The sequence below is a fragment of the Gossypium arboreum genome, chromosome 12 (assembly GCF_025698485.1).
Source record: "Gossypium arboreum isolate Shixiya-1 chromosome 12, ASM2569848v2, whole genome shotgun sequence".
NCBI lineage: Eukaryota > Viridiplantae > Streptophyta > Magnoliopsida > Malvales > Malvaceae > Gossypium > Gossypium arboreum.
In genome coordinates this window covers 41,669,073-41,678,529 of record NC_069081.1, presented here as the reverse complement: position 1 = coordinate 41,678,529, position 9,457 = coordinate 41,669,073, and the positions used below count along the sequence as shown (strand labels likewise).

The window sequence follows — 9,457 nt, the reverse complement described above, 5'->3', positions numbered from 1 at the left end:
AAGAGTTACACGGGGTAGAACACGGGCTGGGACAATGCCATGTAATCCCATTTCGAATGTCCACATGGCCTGTCACACGAGCGTGTCTTTGACCATGTGAGACACACAACTGGGCCACACGGGTGTGTGTCCCCTGTAGTTTAGAAAAATTTTCTAAGTTTTGTAAAAATTTCCTGAGTTATCGGTTTAGTCCCAAACCACCCCAAATGCATGTTTTGAGCCCCGTAGGCTCGTATTAGGGACAATGTGAATAATGTTGAATGTTGATTGTTTGAAATTGAAAAATATATGTGAAATGTATATTATTTGCATTATAAGTTCGGTAATGCTCCGTAACCCTATTTCAGCGTTGAATACGGGCGAAGGGTGTTACACCTTCCTACGGCTATAGTAGCTCTAGACATGGCCAAGAAAGGTCTCCCTAATAGGATTGGAATTTCGAGATCCTCCTCAAAATCTAACATAAAAAAGTCAATGGGAAAAATAAATTGCCTAACCCTCACTAACATGTCCTTAAGGACTCCCTTGGGATGTACCAAAGATCGGTCGGTTAATTGCAAAGTGACTATCATTTCCTTAAGCTCCCCCAAACTTAACCTCCTATAAATGGACAATGGCATGAGGTTAATGCTTGCCCCTTGATCACATAGGGCTTTCCCGAAACTAGCACTACCTATCTGTATTGGAATGGTGAAGCTACCAAGATCCTTAAGCTTGAGAGGAACTCTTCTAGACACCAATGTGTTGCATTCCTTATTAAGAATAATTTGTTCTCCTCTCCTTGTTTTCTTTCTACAAGACATAACATCACTAAGAAACTAAGCATATTTGGGCATTTTCTCAAAGAGCTCTAACAAGGGTAGGTTCATATTCAAGGCCTTAAACATATTAAGGAATTGCAAGAACTCCTCACTCTCTTTTTTCTTCTTATCCTCTAGACGTGAAGAGAATGATATGGGCTTCCAACTTGGAGGTGGTTGTAGAACGATTCTATCCTTTAGTTCGACTAGTATGGGCTCACTCTCAGGTCATTCCTTCTCTGCAACCTCATCTCTAACACTAAGATTGTTGGTGCTCTCATCTTTCTCACTAACTATAACACCCCTCGTATTCAACGCTAGAATAGGGTATGGAGCATTACCAGACTTACAACACATTTGAACATACATTTCAAATACAAATTATCAACTCAAAGCAATTCAATCATAACCAATCATAATGTCCCTTAAACGAGCCTACGAGGCCTTAAACATGCTTTGGGAATGGTTCGGGACTAAACCGATAACTCAAGAAATTTTTACGAAACTTAGAAAATTTTTCTCAAAATAGGGGACACACACCCGTGTGGCCCAGCTGTGTCTCTCACACAGCCAACAGATACGCCCGTATCACAGGTCATGTGGACATTCGAAATGGGAGCACATGGCCGTGTCTGACCCCATGTAACTCTCTGACTTGGGTCACATAGCAAACACACACGCTCGTGTGCCCTAAAAATGGCCATACACGCCTATGTGCCAGGCCGTGTGCTAGGCCATGCCAAACCTATAGTGCATACTGACTTATGCCATATGGCCAAGTCACATGCCCATGTATGAGGCCGTGTGGAGCATACTAACTTGATTTTAATTTCAACAGCAGGGGACACACGGCCGTGTAACATAACCATGTGTCACATACGGCTGAGACACACACCTGTGTCTCTGCCCATGTGGACAAAAATAGGCTATTTACCAAGCCAATTTGCCACCCAAATTTGTGCATTCCTACATCAAACCAATTGGTACCAATACAAGGCATAAATAAGCATTCAATCTACTTCAACCAAGTATCATTGATTCCATTTCAATATCAACAATTACAAGACTCACCATACCACAATATAGAATTCAAATACATATCAAATTTTACCATTTTCATTCATTAATATGGTCAATTTCAAACATGTATCAAATTACCTAAACTCATAAGCATACTAATTACCAATTCATCAACCATTTGATATTCACCATATCCATTTTCAACAAGCACCAAATACCATCATAACTAACATTTATAAGGAAATTACTAAACTCAAACAAAGGCTATTTGCACACTTATATACATCATCAAATTCATCATTATAAGCCAACTCACATGGCTATGTATTGACCTACCAAACCTAATATTTACAAGCCAACACAAATGACCAAAAGATATATACCAAAAAGATCAAGTCCCTATACATGCTATATACTTAAAATACCAAAGTTCATAGGTACCAAGTGATAGGTTGTGACATCCCTAAATTGACCCTAGTCGGAAAGTGGTTTCGGGACCACTAAACCGAGTCATAATAATAATTAACCATCATAATTGATGCTCATTATATGTATATATGCATGTGTGAAAATTTCATGTTTGGATTTTGTTAATTGTAAGTGAATTTTTATCAAATAGGACTTATGTGAGAAAATTTAGAAATGTGCTAGGCAAATGTAAGGTGGCCTATTAATACATGTGGGAAAGTGTTGTCCTTGCATGTCAAATTAGCCAAAATGAAGCATGATGGCCGGCCATACTATGGGTGGAAACATGTCTCCAACATGTTAGACTAGTGATGCATGTAGGAAACAATAAATTAAGAAAGTTAGCATTAAAGAAATGGAAAAAGAAAATGATGATAACAAAAAAAAAAGAGTGTGGATGCTTTCCCCCCCCGCATACATGAGAGAAACAAAACAAAGAAAGAAAGAAAAAAAATGTTCATTCTCTCATTTTCTCCTTGCTTGGCCGAATGTACTAAGAAGAAAGGGGGGGAAGCTTGAGAAAATCAGCCATGGGAGTTTGCTAGACTAAGGTATGTTGATGTTATCCATGAGATTTATGCATGTTTTTAGTTGATAGTTTGAGTTCCACCTAACCCATGGTCTAAACCTTTACCATGAAATGGGGATGATATTCGGCCATGGGTGTTGTCTTCTTGGTATCATTGATGTTTGATGTTTGATGTTGTGGTGGTGAGGCATGAAGATGAGTTAAGGTTCAACTAAGGTGGATTTGTGGATGTTATTTGCATGCTAAAGGTAAAGCTTGTAATGATGCATGGTATGGTGTTGTATGGCATTTGGCCATGGTAGGAAATAAAAGGAAACTATGTTCGTTGTTCATGTCATTTGAATGAGAAGTGCTAGTAAGGTGAAGTACAAATGTTAGTGTTTGATTTACTAGTGTATATATGCATACTAGCCTAGTTGTGAACTTGAATCAAATTGGTGTTAAGTCGATACAAGCGACCTTACTTGTTGAATGTATCAAGTGTGGAAATCGGCCTTAACATGAATGTGTATGTTCGGCCACATGAACGAATACATATGTTGATGTGTATATTCGGCCTTAGGTAGCCTATTGAGGGCCTTAGCTTTTCCTTGATGCTTGAATGAATTGTATTGAATTGCTTGATGTAATATAAAATGTGCATGACCAATGTGTATCCAAGCAAAAGGGTGGCCATATGACCATTTAAACTCCTTGTCATATTCGCCATAAGCTAGCATAATGAGGTTTTAATAAGTTAAATTTGTGTGAACTAGCTCAAGAACTCAAAGGATCAAAGTTGGACAAGGGAAAGACAAAGTAATTGAATAGCCATTGAAAACGTATGCGACAACATCCGAGGTAAGTCATTAAGCATATATTTGGTATTGATTTAAATGATCATAATATATATGCAATTGTGTTTAATGAATTGATGTGTAAATGAAAATGTATGTGTATGGAATGATGCCATTGTTGAATGTATAAAGGCAGCAAAATGCATAAGGTATTGGTCACGGCACTAAGTGTACGGGTATAAATGGACACGGTGACAAGATTGGCACTAAGTGTGCGGGTTTAAAATTGTACAGCACTAAGTGTGCGAGTTTGATTCTATAGCACTAAGTGTGCGAGCTGAAAATATATAGCACTAAGTGTGCGGATTCACTATATGCTCTTGTATTACAATTGGCACTGAGTGTGCGACATTATCGAGTTAATCCCGGACAGCGAATCGTAAGTACCTTGAGCTCATGACGAATAGGCAATATGTTCATGCTCGGGGTTGAGCTTGGTAAGCTTTAAATCTATGTGATGATTGCAATTGTGTGATTGTGGTGAAAATGAGTTAGTGTGTGAAAATGCCTCAAATATCTTATCGTATAAATATGAAATGTGGATGTATGGCTTGGTATGAGATTGAACCGAAAGGTCCGAGGAATTATGGTATAGTTCCGATATGGATGAAGTACCTAGCCTTGTTTCATTGTTTCACTTTGTGATGAATTTAGCTAATGGATAATTGTAAAGTGCTTATGACTTACTGAGTTATAAACTCACTCGGTGTTTTCTTGTCACCCATTTTAGGTCTCTTGGACTCGTATTGTTGCGTGTTCGAACCGTCGTTGAAGTCATCACACCGGCTGAAATATTTTGGTATTGTCTTCGTTGTTGAAGAACATTTGGCATGTATAGGCTATTATATTTTGTTGAACTATGGGTTGTAAACTTTAAGCCATGTGAAAATGGCCTATGTGGTCGTCGAGTGGGATGCTAGAACCTATAGCCACGAGTCTTAGAAACTTTAATTTTAATAAGGTGGCCATAATTTGTGTCATGTTTGAATGATGATTAAGGCCAAGGAAAGATTCATGAAATTGGCATAGTCTACTGCAGTAACTGTTGCGGACAGCAGCAGTGAGGTGAGATTGAAAAATCACTAAAAATGGTATAAGTAGAATTAAATAGTGAATAAATTATGCAATTGAACCTTGATGAATCTAGTTTAATATGGATGGAACGAAACGACCATATGAGCAGTATATTGAGAGATATTAAAGTTCTCGTGAGACAGGGCCAGAACGGTTTCTGGGTCCCCTGTCGTGACTTTGAAAATTTACTATAAATTATCCAGAAAGAATTAGAAGTCATGCCTTATATTTGCAGATTCAATTTTGAGTCTAGTTTCATTAGAAACAAACGACACCAGTATTAAAGCCCTGTACAGAGAGATATTCAAGTTTTAACGCGCGAAGGTCAGTGTAGTCGACTTCTGTAACATTGGTGACTTTAACTAATAAACTGTACCAATTGGCCCAACCAAAAATTCTAGAAATAAATCCATGGATAAATATATGAGTATAAATTCAGGGAAAATTTACGGAATCAGTTTCTGAGTTTCGAAACTCGAGATATGATTTTTATGGCGACAGTGACGCAGTTTTCCAGCCTGTCTGGAAATGCCAAATTGGTTGGTACCTTGAGAAGATTTGGCCCATTAACCCCTCGTGTCCGACACCGGCGACGGTCACGGGTTCGGGGTGTTACATAGGTGGATAGTATGAAACGATCTTCCACGATCCCCGAATCTGAGCTAGCTTGATAACACTATAAAACACAAGAAAAATAAACAAAGTAAGCTATAAAACTTAGTAAGCTCATATACAATAAACTTAATTCAAACTCAAGATTATAATAAAACAATTTGAATATAACAACAATTAGCATATATTAGCTAACAAACCTTTTATATACACAATTATGATATTAATCACATTCTTCACAAGTTTCTTCAAACTAAAGCTTATACATGTCACGTACGTACCTATACCATCACATATCATTCTCATACTCAATCACCTCTTTCTTTTACTCGTTGAACCATTCGGAATAGAAGTTGGATACTTAAGAGTCTCGCACACTAAGTACCTATATCATAGCCCGAAGCTAAATCAAGGTAACCTATATCCGAAATACTGATATCATGGCCCAAAGCCAAATCAGTATAACTCGCACCCGAAGTGCTAATATCATGACCCAAATCCAAATCAATGTATCCTCTAATGACATGTCACTAGTATCCTAAACTATTCCTAAGGTTCAATTGGGATTTTGAATGTCGAATCATCATCGAATCACTATCAATCATACCCATAATCTCATATTCACAATTTATAAAATATCAAAGCATATGAAATACATTTATATCAAAACTTATAATATACGAACTTACCTCAAATGTGAAAATGACGAAATAGGTCGATTAGTCGATAACTTTAGTTTTCCCTCGATCTAGATCCGAATTTCAGTTTTTTTATCTAAATATATTCAAAATTAACTTATTTAATAATCTCTCTATTCAATTTAATCCAAAACACACATTTACACATTTGCACTTTTACCCCTAGAATTTCACCACTTTTACAATTTAGTCCTTATTACACAAAATCACAAATTTATGAAATTTATTTAATACCCATGATAGAAAATTACTATAATGCCCCTATTAGCCCACATTTTTCATTTATTTCACATTTTAACCCCTAAATTTACACATTTCACAATTTAGCCCCTAATTTACATTTTTACAAAAAATCACTTAACAAAACTTGTATATATATCAATAAGCATTCATAATCTATTAAGAAACTTCAAAATACACATGTATTCATCAATGGAATCTTTCAAAATCTTTAACAGTTTTTCAAATTAGTCCCTAGGCTAGCTAGTCCTAATTGCAACGATCTCAAAAACATAGAAATCATTAAAATCGAGATGAAAATCGTACCTAATTTGAAAAAAAAATGCTTTGGACAAACCTAGGTCTTCAACAATGGCTTTCTCTCTTTTAATTTTAGGTGGATACTTAAGGTTATTTATTAATTTACCTTTTTAACCTTGATATTAAACCATTAAAATTCCATTAACTATGCACATAAATGTCCACCCACTTTAATAATGGTCTAATTATAACATAAGGACCTCTAATTTAATATTCCATAGCTATTTAATACCTTTAACTATTAGAACATCACTTTTGCACTTTACGCGATTTAGTCCTTTTTATCAAATTGACCAATCAAACGATAAAATTTCTAAACGAAACTTTCAAATAATCATCCAATCATGCTATAAACACTAAAATAATAATAATATAATAATTTTAACTTTAGATTTGTAGTCCCGAAACCACTGTTCGAATTTGACTAAAAATGGACTATTACACTAACTTCCTTCTTCCCACAATTTGGTTGAATAAGTTCTTTAACCATAGCCCGTATCTAAGGGCGATCGCTTGGCATGCTCTTTTCCTTTCATTTTCGGATTAGCTTCGATATTACTGGGTATGCTAGAGGGTAAGTTGTTTAGCAACAATTGTAAGACTTGGTTTTCCCTTACCCTAATCAACAATAGAGGGCCACTAATATAGACTAGTTTTCTCTTTTGATCTATGGGTTCCCTAAAAGGTAATGAAGGTTGATACGGTACATAGGGTTTTGCAGGATTAAGGTTTTGGTTCCCTTGATTGGGAGGTCCCCTTGGTTTCCTCTCCACCTAAGGTTAGGATGGTCACGCTGTCCTAGATTATAGGTATTGGAGTAAGAGTTATATCCTCTATTCTCCACATAGTTAACCTCTATATGGTTTCTCTCATCATCGTGTCCTATATTAAAATGGATTAGATTTGGCTGATTTTAGACTTGCGTCTTGGTCGAACTCATCTCCAATTGATTAAGCCTTTCGAAGACTTGTTGATACTTGCCCTCACTACCAACAACGTTCACTGTCGATTGTTTGGCTCTATATGTGAACCACTAAGCTGGCCACATGTAAGTGTTCATTTTTATGTCCTCGATAAGTTGGCAAGCTTCAGCGTATGTTTTTTACATGAATGCTCTCACAGATGCTCCATCAAGACTAGAGCACAAGTTTCCATTAAACTCATTGTAGAAAACTTGAAGTTGCAACAAATCTTGTAAGTCATGATATGGGCACTTGCATAGCATGAGCTTAAAGTGCTCCCATGCCTCGTATAGTGACTCCCCTTTCAATTGTCAAAAATTTGTAATATCCATATGAAGCTTCATTTTCTTGCTCAAGGGTAAGTACTTTGCCAAAAATTTACTTGCTAGCTCGTCCCAAGGAATCTACCTACTGTGAATCTAGCCACATAAAAACATCATCAGTAAGAGAGAAAGGGAATAATCGAAGATGAATAATATCATCGAATACCCCCATTATATTTAAAAGTGTCACAAATGGTAAGAAATCTCTCAAGGTGTTGGTTTGGATTCTCATTCACTGGCCCTCGAAATTGAAGGTTCACTTGTATCATTTGGTCCTTGTTGATATAATTTTGAAGTTATTAGCATTGATCGCTAGACAATTAATGCTAGCTCGAATAGCATCTAAGTTGGGCATCGCGTGTTGTGCAAAGTTCATTACTCCATGTGTGGGTGTGGTGTTTGTTGAATCTTTACTCATGGATCTTCGATAGGCTGCTCTCTTGCGGAGGTGGGGCATCTCTAGGATGTTGCGCCCTCCTCGAGTGTGTGATGATACATTTCGATTCTGGCTCAAATGGTAAGAGACTGTTATTGATCCAAGTCTTACAATGCCTCCTACGAGCACAAAAGAGTGAAGAAAATAAAAACAAATAAAAATAAAGTTGTATCTACAAATCCTACTTTTGCTACTTATCTCTACTTAACATGTACACTAAAAATTACTTAATCTTACACTGTCTCCCGGGCAACGACGGCAACAAATTTGACTACGTTCACACATGCTCGTAAAACAAACGATTTTATAAAATAATTTTAAAGCGTGGCTTTATTACAAATGTAGAGGTCAGTTATAATATTTTTAGTGTTACAATGGAACACCAGAGTATTCCATGGATCCAACCCAAATGAGATGGCGATTGAGTGATAAATAACGTACACTCTAAAGTCTAAGCAGCTATTGATATAATTTTATACTACGAAAAATCATAACAAGAAACTTTTGCAAGAAAACTAAATATGCTAATATAGGGACTAAATTGCGAAGAGTACAAAACTAAGAACTTATCCAAATAAATGACTAAAGGTGGTTGGTTGATTTCGATGTGGTTCACCGGTCTTTGAACAAAGGACTTAAATCGCTTAAATTACTAAGTGGCTCCATTTTATCTTTCGATCCCAATTTTATCAACTTAGATGAATTAATTCGATTTATCTCTCGATCTCACCGATTAATCCAGGATTAATGAACGAGTGTGCAACAAGATTACCTCTCAATCTCACTTGCCTAGATATTCTCTTAAAAGCGTCACTTCCTAAGTTTTTAGGTCTATTCGATTTAGTCAAATTTGTTACGATTTAGTCATTCGTCTAAAAATCAGCTTGCCCACATCTTCATCAACCAACCCCCCTTTTAAGTTTAACTACTTATGCTGAAAATGAAGAAAATGGAAATAACAAACAAATAAGTCATTAAAGTAAAGCTTAAGAAAATATAAAAGTTTGGATTTTTATACAAGAAAACTTAAAGAACATGAAACTAAAGGCATTCAATAAGAAAATCTAAAGAAATAAACATAAAAAGAACAAAATTTAGCTGATTGAAAGTAAAAGAAACTGAAATACATTAAACTAAAACTAGAAATGTCTTACAACCA

At 36.1% G+C, this 9,457-nt stretch overlaps 1 non-coding gene across 1 annotated transcript; it reads left to right on the top strand.

Annotated features, from left to right (window-relative positions):
• The first annotated feature begins 7,773 nt into the window (after nt 1-7,773).
• LOC128286366 (small nucleolar RNA R71) lies at nt 7,774-7,879 on the top strand. Its single transcript, XR_008276909.1, has one exon. It is a non-coding gene; the product is annotated as a small nucleolar RNA R71 (small nucleolar RNA).
• Nucleotides 7,880-9,457: the final 1,578 nt, after the last annotated feature.